The sequence below is a fragment of the Heliangelus exortis genome, chromosome 1, assembly GCF_036169615.1.
Source record: "Heliangelus exortis chromosome 1, bHelExo1.hap1, whole genome shotgun sequence".
NCBI classification, from domain to species: Eukaryota; Metazoa; Chordata; class Aves; order Apodiformes; family Trochilidae; genus Heliangelus; species Heliangelus exortis.
In genome coordinates this window covers 186,562,384-186,574,857 of record NC_092422.1, presented here as the reverse complement: position 1 = coordinate 186,574,857, position 12,474 = coordinate 186,562,384, and positions in this window count along the sequence as shown.

Genomic DNA, 12,474 nt, shown 5'->3' with positions numbered 1-12,474 from the left:
GCTGTGCCAAGAGACTTCTCAGTGTTTGTTTCTAGTAACTCTATTGCTGCCCATGCTGTTATTCAGCCACACTAAGCTTCTGTAATTCATAATAAATCATAACAATAATGGAACCCTCTGTGGATAACCATCTGTGAGAAGTGCTGACAGGGGCAGGAAGAAAAGCTCTCCATTATGCTAAATCCAGCTTGGAGGAGCCCAAAAGAGGGAAGTACAGACCCATGCATGACCCAGGGGTGCTTTCAAAGAACCCTTCCACACTCCGTGCAACATCCTCCTACAGCTTTCCAAAGCTCTGACATGCCCAAGTAGGGCCACCCAGAAGGGCCCCAGGCAGCCTGTTCTCCTCTTACAACAGCTCTGTTTGTTGGAAACTCTCTACATAATAAAAAGCCCAGAAAGGCAGAGAGGCTTGGGTTTCACTCCCTAGTACACCAGACTCTTCCTTCCACAGAAAGGAGAACAATAGCAGAATATATTTCCTCTCTAACATCACCCACACCATGGAGATGGCTTGGCTTTTTGCAAGAGTATTTTCCAGGAGTGTGGAGAGGAATGGCATGGTGAGATCTACAGGACAACCTTTTCTGACTGCAACTTTCCCACTCATTTGAAGCACCATGACTCTTACCTCCAGCAAAGCAAGCAGCTCCATATTCCACATTGTTGCTTTGCAGGATTTGAAAAATAGAGATTTTTCTACAAGTGCATGGAGTTGTCAAAGCAGAAAGGAAGTCTGTTGTGAAGAATTAAAGCAGATTAAAAAAAAAAAGGCTCAATTTGCTTCGTTGCATTCATTGGTGCAGTTGTGCCATTTTGCTCCTGCCATATGTTTGCTGTAACGTTGAGCTATGTCTTTAAAATCACATATTTTGGTAGTAGTTCATGTTTTTCAAAGGTGACTTATATTTCATTTCCAAATCTGTTGATGATTGAGCTCAAACACCAAGGGAATGATTCTTATAATGGCTTTGTCTGTTCATTGTCTATTACTCTGTTTCCTGAAGGAAATCAAATAATGAGGAATATTTAAGTTCCTGCTCACATATGTGAATGTTACAAGTGACTTCTGTGGTTTTTTTGCCCTAAAAGAAAGGAATTCAACACTTCTGAATTGCTCTGTTTATCAGGTGTTATATCCAAAGCATATAAAAGTGAATTCAAGACTTTTGAATAACAGAAGGCTTAATATCAGCCCTTAAAGTTCTTTTATTGAAGAATGTCTTTGTGTCCGTGTTTGGTTCATTGGTTTGATGGTTGTTTTTTGGGGGTTTCAATACATGTATTGATTGCTTTTAATAAAGCACTTTTAATTAGTATTAATATATACACATAAATAATTTCTGTTACATAAGAATCGTAACATATATTTATTTAGAAAGAATTTAAGGATGTCATTCATTTGAATCTTTATGAAATGTTTGCATGAATGTAAAACACTTCAAAAAGTGCTAAAAGGCAGAATTTAAACGGTGACTGAAAATTATTAATGGAACAAGGACAATCTCTCTTCTTAATGCCAAAGTACACTATTATCAAACTATTCAAAGTCTAACACTTTAAAAAAGGAAGCAAGAAAAAACATGGGATTCTTCAGCACTGAAATACAATCACTTCTGAGATTATAGTTCTGTTAGAAGTCTAGTGTGCAGTCATTAACACATGACATGATTAAACAGACCTAACCACACCCTTCAGGAAAAAGAAATGGGAAAAGAAAACCCCAAAGCAGCAAAAGTAAGAAAACCCACTGGAATCTGGAATAAAAGCTATATTTTCAAATCTTTCTCCTAAACAAACAACCAAGAAAAACTCTGTTAAAGTAAAACCTTTAAATAAGCTCATGGGTTACAAGTTTGATTTGAAACCACTACCTTCAACTGGTATCAAAGCTTCACAAGAAAAATTTTTTATTTTCTGAAACCTTTATCATTGTTTTCTAAACAATTGGAGAGTACATAGTTGAACAGACCCTGCACTTCCTTTATGGAGACAATAAAAAATTTTTCTTCTTTTTATTCTTGGTTGTATAGTTTTGCCATTTTTTTTAGTAAGAAATAAAAATTCTGACAGCCCAAATTAAGCACTAACCTGTGTCACTCCTGGGGCTCTCCACGTGCCCCTTTGCTCCACAAGATCACTTGAAGTTCCCAAGGCTGTTTGTCTTCTATCAGGACAGGGGATCCATGGTATGGATCTGAAAATCAGCAGCAGGTGTTTCCAGGTATTTCACCATCAGAAAGAGCAGCAGATCACAGTCTCAGTCTCAGATCTAGCTGAGAAGCATCACAACTAAGAGCAGACAGAACCTTCCACCTTCTGCATCCCAGCAGGAGAGGATGTCTCTAAAGGATGGTGTGGCTATTGTGATGATGGAGCAAATCCTTGCAACAACACAAAGGACCTAATCCAATCCCTGCATAGCAGGCAATAGAGAAAAAACAGGAATAGACCCTTGGCATTAAATTCTTTTCACAGCAGCCCCAGACCAACGTTCTCTTCTCAATTGCTGTTTACCTACAGTTACAGGAAAGCTCAGTTCCAGGTGCTCACCTCTGGGTTGCTACCAAAGCAGAGGGATTGTCCAGAGTGAACATTGGCCACTTGCCTTCCATTCCCTTGCGATACTAAGGGATGTTCAGCAGCAGTCAGTAAGTCATCTTGGTAAAAGCCATCCTCCAAGAAATCTTTTTTTCAGTATGATCATAAAACTGAAAATTCTTACTAAATCCGTTTTTGAGGCCTCGGTAAGCTAAGTACAGATATGGGCAACAGTGCTCATCTTCAGACTAAAACAGTTCCTTACCATATAAACATCTGAGTATTTAGCCTCATCAGTTCCCAGGCTGGCACATACATCTCGGTGTGGGGCACCAAACAGTAGGTTGACAGTCAAAATGTTGAAGACTGCAGAAGGGAGAAAACAGATAACAGAATGGGCTGCATTCAAAGGAAGGTCATGGATACCTAGAAGAGAGCAGTTCCTTGGTCATTTTTTATATGACCTATCTGAGCCTCCAACCCCAGTAGATCCCCTGGCAAGGCATTTCTCTGGCTCCAGAGGGAAGAGCGGGTGTCCAGAAAGCAGCTGCCTGGCAGAGGACAAATAAAGTGCCACCAAAGTAGTTAGCAATTTCTTCAGAGTCTTGTCCATACACACAGGCTGGCTGGATCCTTATCAAAATTGTAAAAATAAATCTTAAAAATTTGTTTGTTTCAATGTTTTGTTGGGAGCTTTTTCTGCTCCTACTCCTCTCCCAAACAGTGAGCTTTTTGCCAAGAAAGCAGCCCACATAGAAGGGCTGATACAAAAATCCAGGCTGGTAGACATGAGAGGTAGTATGGAGAAATGCTTCATCTCCATAGATATAAGTCTGGCAGTAGTAAGGGGGTATGTCCAGAAGCCTGTAGAAGTTTGATGGTTGCTAAAGAGCAGCCTTCCAGAGTTCATGCCTGGTATTTTTTTATTTAAAAATTCCTAGCCATAGGGATGATCTTTATAAGGATTTAATGGTCTGAATAAGAAACAACATAATGCTTTTGCCTTTTATTCTACAAGTGTCCTTATAAATATCCTTATACACTACAGGATTTTTTGTGCGTATAGCATGCTTTTACTATGGAGAAAAGATTAAAGTTTTGGTTTAGGCAGGGAGACAGGAACAACTCAGATGAGGGCAAGGTTTAGTTGTGCTAGAAGGGAAGCAGGGATATTTGGAGGAAGGCAGCCTGCGACAAGGCTGAACCTGATGACCTGACCCCTGCCCTGCCAAACAATACACTGAGGTACACCACAGCTCTGGCATCTGCTGGCAGAAGGGCTGTTTTCAGAAGAAAGCATCTTTCTCCTTAATGAGATGACAGAAAACTCACTTCATGTCAACCCCAAGGACCTTCTCAAAGCAAGTGCATGAGTCTCTTGGTTTCCTGGTAGCACTGAATGGTAATGAAAAGCATGGATTCATATGCTGGTACCCTGGAGGATGAATTTTTCTTTGAGAAGAAATGTATCTTTAGTGGAAAATGGCTGGGGTATAAAAGCTAATTTGTGATTCAAGCTGCTGCTGCAGAGACTCACAGCAATTATCTTCCCCAATGGTTCACAGGGCCTGTAAAAGGACAGAATGATAATTATTAGTTAACACAACTGTACCTGTGCTACCACAGCTCCATACTGGGAGATTCCTGACAGTACCATTAGTACTGATTAACCTCAGGTTAAAGCCTGTTACAGACCAAACTACACTGAAAGTGAAAGATGACATCACAAGTTCAGGCCACCAGCAGGTAGTTGGGTCTTACTTTGAATTAACTCATCGCTGACCAGTGAAACCAAAGGTTTTGCAGGATCCAGAGGGCAATGGCAAGGCTGTCTTCCAGAGAAATGAGTTCCTAGAAAACTGTATGCGCTTTCAGAAGAAATAAGAACAATGGGAACAGTAACTCTAGATAGGTGCTGCCTGCTTCTGTACCAGCACTACAGAGGGGCTAAGCAGAGGTTTATACATGGAGTGAGTAGTATAAGCTGTGTCTACCTAGTTTTGATCAGGAATGTGCTTCCAAAGCAGATTTCACAGTCATCCTCACTGGTTTCCACCGGGGACACGTCCTGCAACACCTGAACTGGGACTGCACCTACCATGTTCCAGCTGCTAGGGACACTATACAAAAGAGCAGGTAACAGCTGGTTCAGAGTAAAATCCACTGAAATGCAGAGAGCTCAGGCATTGCATCCTCAGCAACAGGCACTTCATTTCTATAAATCTCCTTCTCTTGGTCTGCACTGCTCATTGGTCAAGGTGAGACAAGTGTTGTAAGATCATGGTGGATTCCTGGTGTCCACTAGAAACACATGCCAGAAGCAGCAAGTTTGAGCTGCAGTTGAACCAGCTCAGGCAAACCACTGTAGAACACGGGCAGTCAGAACATCACGGTCACAAGTCCATCTGCAGTACCTCAGAGGACTTAAATGCTCTCTGTAATTCATACCAAGTTCACACAGAGACACAGCCTTCCTCATCTTCCTTCTTCCATAGTCAAGGTGTGCTCACAGTTTTCTGCTTTTCTCTAATGGATAGAAAAATCACAAGCTGGAACAGGTCTGGTAATTTCAGTTCCAGCTACCACCTGGGTTTACTACCAGTTTTTATGAATACTTGGAAAGAGGTTCAATTTTACTTTAATAGGATGGCTGACAGATCCTACTGTAAATAGTGTTAGTACATCGCATATACTATCTCACAATTATATTTTAGAAGCCCACCAAATGCAAAAAGCAGCTATGGAATGTATTTCAGATAAGTTAATCCCACCCTGAAATCTACTATTTTTTTTATGCAGAGAAAATATGATACAATAGACTAATCTAAAATAAGGTTTGGGTAAACATGTTTTCTAAAAGGACATAAAAATACATTTTCCAAGAAAAAGATTATATAGCTGACTTCTAAAGTAGTGCCTCACTCTCTTTGAAAAGTTTAAGACTGATTTTCTAACCTACACTTTTAAATAAAGTTTCAGTAACTTTCCAGGCTATGAAGATAATTAAGTACTAAATAAATTGTCTGTATTACATCATTGCATCCCAGAGAACCAGATCTCGGAAACAGCCAAGAAATATTAGAGAATTTTTACAGACATCCTAAAGAGTAAGGCTGAATACAATTATCTCACATTCACTTGTTCTGCTGTAGACTTCACATGCAACTTAGAGTAAGAAACTTATTGTAATAAATAAGGCATGCCAGAAAAAGTATTTGACAGATTCTGATGAAGTCAGTTTTGGCTGTTTTAGAATAATACCCTATGTCATTTTCATTAGCAGAAAAGAACTTCCAGTTTGTTCTAACAGAAAATATCATAAACACAAGACACACACTGCAATGTTTGAAGTGACTGTTTTACACAGGAGCCATCCTTCTCTGTACTGTACAATGTATTGTTTATATACTCACATATAATAAACAGAAAGATATTGAATTCTGAATAAAAGTGAGATTTAGAACAATTTATATTCATGAAAACATAGTATTAATGCAGGAAGCCTTGTCACTAGTTTTATATGATGCCACTGTTTATGATAGCATCAACACCCATTACAAGTACTGCCCTGTTAGAAGGGAATTCACCTGACTTACCAGCCTGCATGGGAATTTGTGGTCATCGCAGGCAAGTCAGAGTTATGTTGTTTGCTTGTCATACTCCAACCTCAGCAGAATTCAGTTGTGTTGGGCTGAACACAAAACTCCCACCTATGTTGGCAGCAATGAGCAGCACTGTTCTCCATTTTACCATTGAATTCTAGTACCAATAGCTTTTGCTAGTGTCTTGAGAGAATTCAACTACCTCTGATGCTGGTTTTTGAGGGATGGTGTGGTCAGTGTTCTGATGCCTTTTTTGTTTGTTTGTTTCTAAAGAGGATTCGTATCCATCTCATTACAGGCTAATCTGTCTAGCTCATTTACTGCAGTAGATTCCTATCTTACCAGTAAATCATGATGTCATCTGCACATGCTGCAGACTCCTTTGGCTGCAATTCACTTTAAGGAATGACTGCTTATGTATTCCAATTAGCTACAGAGAATTGAATCTTACCTGTGTCTTATTTCCATGAAATGGCATTTTCAGACAGTTCACCTCAAATTATCGTCTCTGGAGACAAAGCCAAAAGGAGTCTGCATTCTTGGTTGCAGTGAGTAAGTTGTCTAGGAAATGAGGTAACTTCTAATTCAGGATGAGTTTCTTCACTTTAAATAGGAAAGATTGAGAAAGTCTGTTTTTGGCAGTCCTCTAAATCCTCTTATACCATCACTCCTTCATCTGCAATTCAGCATGATTTCATGCTTAGCATTCTACTTGCCTTGGATGAGACAGACCAGTTGTGACTACCACTGGTAAAACAGCAGCCAGCCAGGAGTTTTCTTATTCCATCAGCAGGGTAACAGGGACTGAACCTCACTTTTAGAAGCTCAGCCCCAGTAAAGCCACACATGATAGTTGATAGTCGTGCACAAAGCACTTAATATCACAACACAGCTAATGCTCAGAAACACATGGCAGGTCCTCCTTTGATCATATATGTGACACGGAGGTCAGGAGGTGCATGGAAGACAGGCAGAGGCTGTGTGTTATGTCCATAGGATCATCATATGGAGAGTGTTACACAAGGGAGATCTAACCAGTAAGATTATTTACTGCTTTAAAAGGGTTTGTTCTTTATCTTTCCATCTTAAGCAGATCTGATAGTCTGTTTCCATCTGCTTCCTCTCCAGAACATTAAAAATAGCATTTGCAACAGAGATGTCAAAGTCCTATTTTTCAGCTATAACAATCCCACAGCCACTGGTATGACCAGCTGCTTCCTCTTTCCCAAGATCTGCTCACTGCTTTTCCTATTACCTCCCTCTGCTAATAAACTCCCCCTAAATCAATGCAGTACTTGGCAAGTGGATATATTGTAGGTGAAGAGAAATAACCAGAGGGGAAAAAAACAATGTGTAAATAAGTAAATAAGTGTAAATAAGTACACTGGCTCACAGCTCCATTAAACTACACATCTTTCACCACAGCCTGTTTCATAAGCTGATGGCCCAAGTTAGGCTACAGAAGAGACTTCAGGCAACCTACACTACAATGTAATTGGAAAATGCACTCAAACCTTCAAGTGGAGTCCCAAGCCAGAAAAAGTAACCGTGCATGACATTTCTAAACTGTGGTTCACAATATTTATTGCATCACCAAGACTGCAGGTACCTGTGGGTTTTGGTTTTTTTCATTAGTATCTTCAGCACAGTTGCAGTGATACAGGATGCGGGAAAGAGCAACGACAGAAAAGTATAAAAAAAAAAAAGTCACAGAAGGAAAAAAAGAAAACAAACCTCCTCTAAATACAAGCCATGAAATATTTAAACCCATAATAGGGTAATGAGAATAAAGCTGTAGAAGGATGGTTATTTGGGGCATATTATATAGACTGCAAAGATCATAGCTCTGGAAAAAAGAGATATTATCAAATATTTTGCAACAAAGACAGTATAGAATTTTTTCCAAGCATTACAAACTGCCAACAAAAATAAGCACCTGCCTCTTGAGCTGAAGGCTCCAATGAGCAGCAACCAGCTGAGAATAAAGCAAGGATCCACCAGAAGTACTGAGTCCTGTCATCTGGCTCTTGTCCCTCCATTATCTACAGCTTTCGGCACTAGCAGGAATTTCATCTTTGTGACTCAAAATACATGTTGATTATGCTGTTTCATTATTATGGTGCTCTGCAGCATGCTTTCCATCTTGTTTCAGAGCAGTAAAAAAATAAATCCTATTTAATAGATACAGGAATGTAAATTATGGCACCTTAGAATCACTGAATCATGTAGGTTGGTAAAGACCTTCAGTATCATCAGGTCCAACCATTAACCTAGCACAGTGCCAAGCCCACCACTAAACACACAATCCCTAAGAACCACACCTACAAACCTCCTAAATGCCTCCAGGGATTTTGGCTCAACTACTTTCCTGGGCAGCCTGACAACCCTTTTGGTGAAGAAATTTCTCCTAACCTCCTCTGATACAATGGGAGGGTAAATCCTCTTGTTCTATCTCTTGTTACTAGCAAGAAGAGACCAGCATCCACCTCACTACATCCTCCTTTCAGGTAGCTGTAGACAGCAGTAATGTCTCTCCTCAGCCTTCTCCTCTCCTGACTAAAAAACCCCAGTTCCCTCAGCCCTTATTATTAAGACCCTTCCTTAGCTTTGTTGTCCTTTGCACATTCCAGCACCCCAGTGTCCTTGTAGTGAGAGACACAGACCTGGACATGGGTCACTCAAGGGGCAATCCCACCAGCACAGAGTACAGGGGGACAATCACTTCCCTAGTCCTGCTGGCCATGCTATTCCTGATAAAAACCAGAATGCCCTTGGCATTCTTGGACACCTGGGCAATCTGCTGGCTCAAATTCAGCTGTTTATTGGCCAATACGCCCAGGTCCCCTGGACACCTTTCCAAACATTCTTCCCCAAGCCCATTCCCCTCTCCTCGCTCTCATACAGTTCAGTGCAGGGAGGCTCAGTGCAGCACTAGTGACCATCTATTTAGAATACAGGTGAAGAGCTGTGCTGCTACAACCAATAATAAAATACCTTATTTTGGTATAATGAAAAGCTATAAACATCAGCTCACTGTGCTCCAAGCACAGAAGCATGCACAGACATGTTAACTCCACTGTTTGCTTTCCAGAATACAGCTTGTAAGAAAGTTCTGCCTTAAAAGCCCTATTTATAGTTCTTGGATCATTGTTCAACTAAGAACTTAAACTCCCTTTAAGGAGTTATGAGAGCTAAAGAAAAGACAAAACCTGAATTCTTGGGAAGCTCTTGAACACAGCAGTCAAAGACTAATGGCTCTAGAGCAGAATTCTGTTTGGTAATGAGGCAAAGAAACAAAGACCTTGCAGGAAGATGCATGCTTTAATTTAGAAATTTAAAGTGTGCTGCTCTGCAGTTAAACTCCTGCAGTTCTGCTTCATTAATAGACTTTCCTCAATATGCTACCTAATTCTTTCAGAATGAACACAGTATTCTGATTTTTCTCTGCCTCTCCCTGGTCTACTAACATCATGACTTGATGGAAGTCAGACATTAATTATTCCAATCTGACTAGAAACAGCATGGAGGCAAGAAGGGGTTTTGGTGTTTCAGCCTGTGATAATATAGTTTTCTGTCTTTCAATCTGCACTTAATTAAAAAAAAGTGTATTAAATTGTTTAGTAATCTACAAATCTCTCAAGGAATATTTAAGCTTCTGGAATGGAAAATTTTGAAGATTGCTGAGATGATGTAAACTGGTGTTTTTAGGTAAAGCATTTATTTTGTATTCATTCCTCATCCATCTTACCAAAAAGAGAATTAAAAAAAAAAAAAAAAAAAAAAGGCTTTCTACTTTTAAACCCTTTTCACTCATAAATAGCTTTGCAATTCAAAATACACAGGGAGAAATGGCAATTGATGCAGGGAAGAATTGTAAGAATGAATGAAGGACTGAAAAAACGTGTTGTACAGAATGTTTTGTCCAGCTCAACCAGGAAACCAAATTAACACCAAAAGCTTGATTAGCTCAGTCTTAAGTAAGCTCCAAGTTTTTCCTGTTTGCTGGTAGTTCAAAAAGTAATTGACAGGTTAATTTTAAATTTAATTAGACATTGTAATCTATTATAAGATAGTATTTGGAAAAAAGATGTGACAGGATGATTTTGTAACTATTAGAAGGTGAAGAGGAGGGACATGGATGTAGTCTCACACAACATAAAACTCATTGCTTCAGGACACAGGCAAATGAGCTCAACATCTGCATGGGTTCAGAGCAAGGATCTAAGTAAATATTTGACTCAGATCTGTTGGTCTTATTTTACTTTGTACAACACACACGCATTTCATGCAGAAGAATGATTAAGATTGGCATCTGATTCTCAAAGTAAAAATAACAACTTCAGAGTATTTGCCAGCCCATTCATCAGGGCACTTTTCTCAGACATGCACAGGCCAAATGAATTTGAAAAATCAGACTGAATTTGAACTTTAGAATTCCATTTGCCAGCTTAAGTGTCACCATTCCCTTGGTTCTGTCAATAGTACAATGAGAAGTGCAGCCTGGCACAGATCTACTTCATAAATGAGTTTCTGAAATGCTGATATAGTACAATCATGTGTATGTGTTATTGGAAGAATGCAAGCCTTGGTTATTTAATATACATAATTTTAATTTTGCAAATTATTTCCTTAGTGATCATGGCTTCCTTATCTCTTAGCTCCAAAACTTTCATAATGTTTTAAATAAACTGAACTTCCTTGCATTTGCTGAAGGCTTAGAAAGCATATTCAGTACCAGATGACAACTGATAGGCAATCACCTGACAGAATGCTTTAACTCACTTCAGATGCTGAACATCAAAGTGAAACAAATTATCCCATTTCTAACAGACCTGCTCAGTGCTTTGTGAAGTCTTGAGACTGATGAAACAGGTAACTCCTTTTAAAGCTTCCACTCAAAGTCAGTTTATGTAAACAACCCTTCCACAGCAGTCATCACAGGCTGCTCTCAAAGGACCTCTGCACTTGTGTTCTGGCAGTTTAGGATCCTAACATCACTGACAGTGTTATAAAAGTTCTTTCCCCTTTGTCAAGAATCTCAAATGTCAATGTACTGGATGAAAACATTAGAGCTATTAGGAAGTACTATAATTTCTTTGCTGCAATTCCATGGAAGATATAAAATACTTCATTCAGCCTACGGGAGCATTGTATTTCAGCACTGGTCTCAGGAAGGCTTGCACAGAGCACCTGGAGTGCTCCATTAATCTTCCTTTTACAGATTTACTGAGGAAAAATAAAACTGCACAGCTTGTCTGTATCTCTGCACAAAAAAACCTATAAAATTAATTTACTAGTCTTGGGATTTCTCTCTTAGATCGTCTTTGATTCACTCTGAAACACTAAAAATTCTGGTTTTGAACTCTGGTTTTTCCTTCAACACATTTAAGACCAGCAAACTATTATTTTGCAGCTATATGAACATTTCATTCCTTCTAGCACGGCTTTTAACTGGAGAAAGATCTTCAAGGGCTGAGAATCCAGACAGGACAAGATGTTTCAAGATTCAGTGTACAATGTACTTTCTCCTAGAGGCACCCAAACACATCATCTCTGCTTGCAAAACGGCAGTAAGTTCTGAAAGAATTCAAACACAAAACTTAATAGAAGAGCAACAGTCCCTCAGATGCAGCAGGTGGCTCAGAACTCTTCAGACTCAAAGAATATTACAATTCAGAAAGAGGCACAATCCCCTTTTTCAGTATTTTTAAGATCAGGTTGCCTGGGCTTTTGATATGCAGACATCTAATGGCCTCACCTGGGAAATGGATAAACAGCTCAGCAACTGCACGTATCACAATCTCCTTACAATTAGAGATCTGACAATAAAAACACACAAACCTGAACTTTGTACCACATCACTCTCCCACTGCTGATTTCTTCAAATGTTGGACACAGCTGTGAAGTTCATTACAGACTATTTTCTTTAAAGCTCTCCCAACACATCAGTTTTATATGCCTGGCTACAAAGATTTTGAAAATGGTCTTTTCTTTACGTCTCAATAGATGAGACACAGTTTGGCTTTTTTCCAACCTTTAAGCAGAGTCAGAAGGTCTAAGACTCAGAACTTTACAAAGAATTATGTTCTAAGTAGAAAACCATGGCAAATTGCCATTTAAGCCAAACCAACATATCTTGGCTATGAAAGATACTGGTGGAATCTATAAGAGCAACAGAATTTGATCAAACATACTCAGATCTCCCTATGCCATCTGTATCTTAACAAACCAGATTTTTTTTTTTTTTTTAAATAACATTTCTAGAAGTATAAAGCATTTAAACCATACTTTTGTTAAAGATTAAAATTTAAGACAGATGAGGTTACCCTTG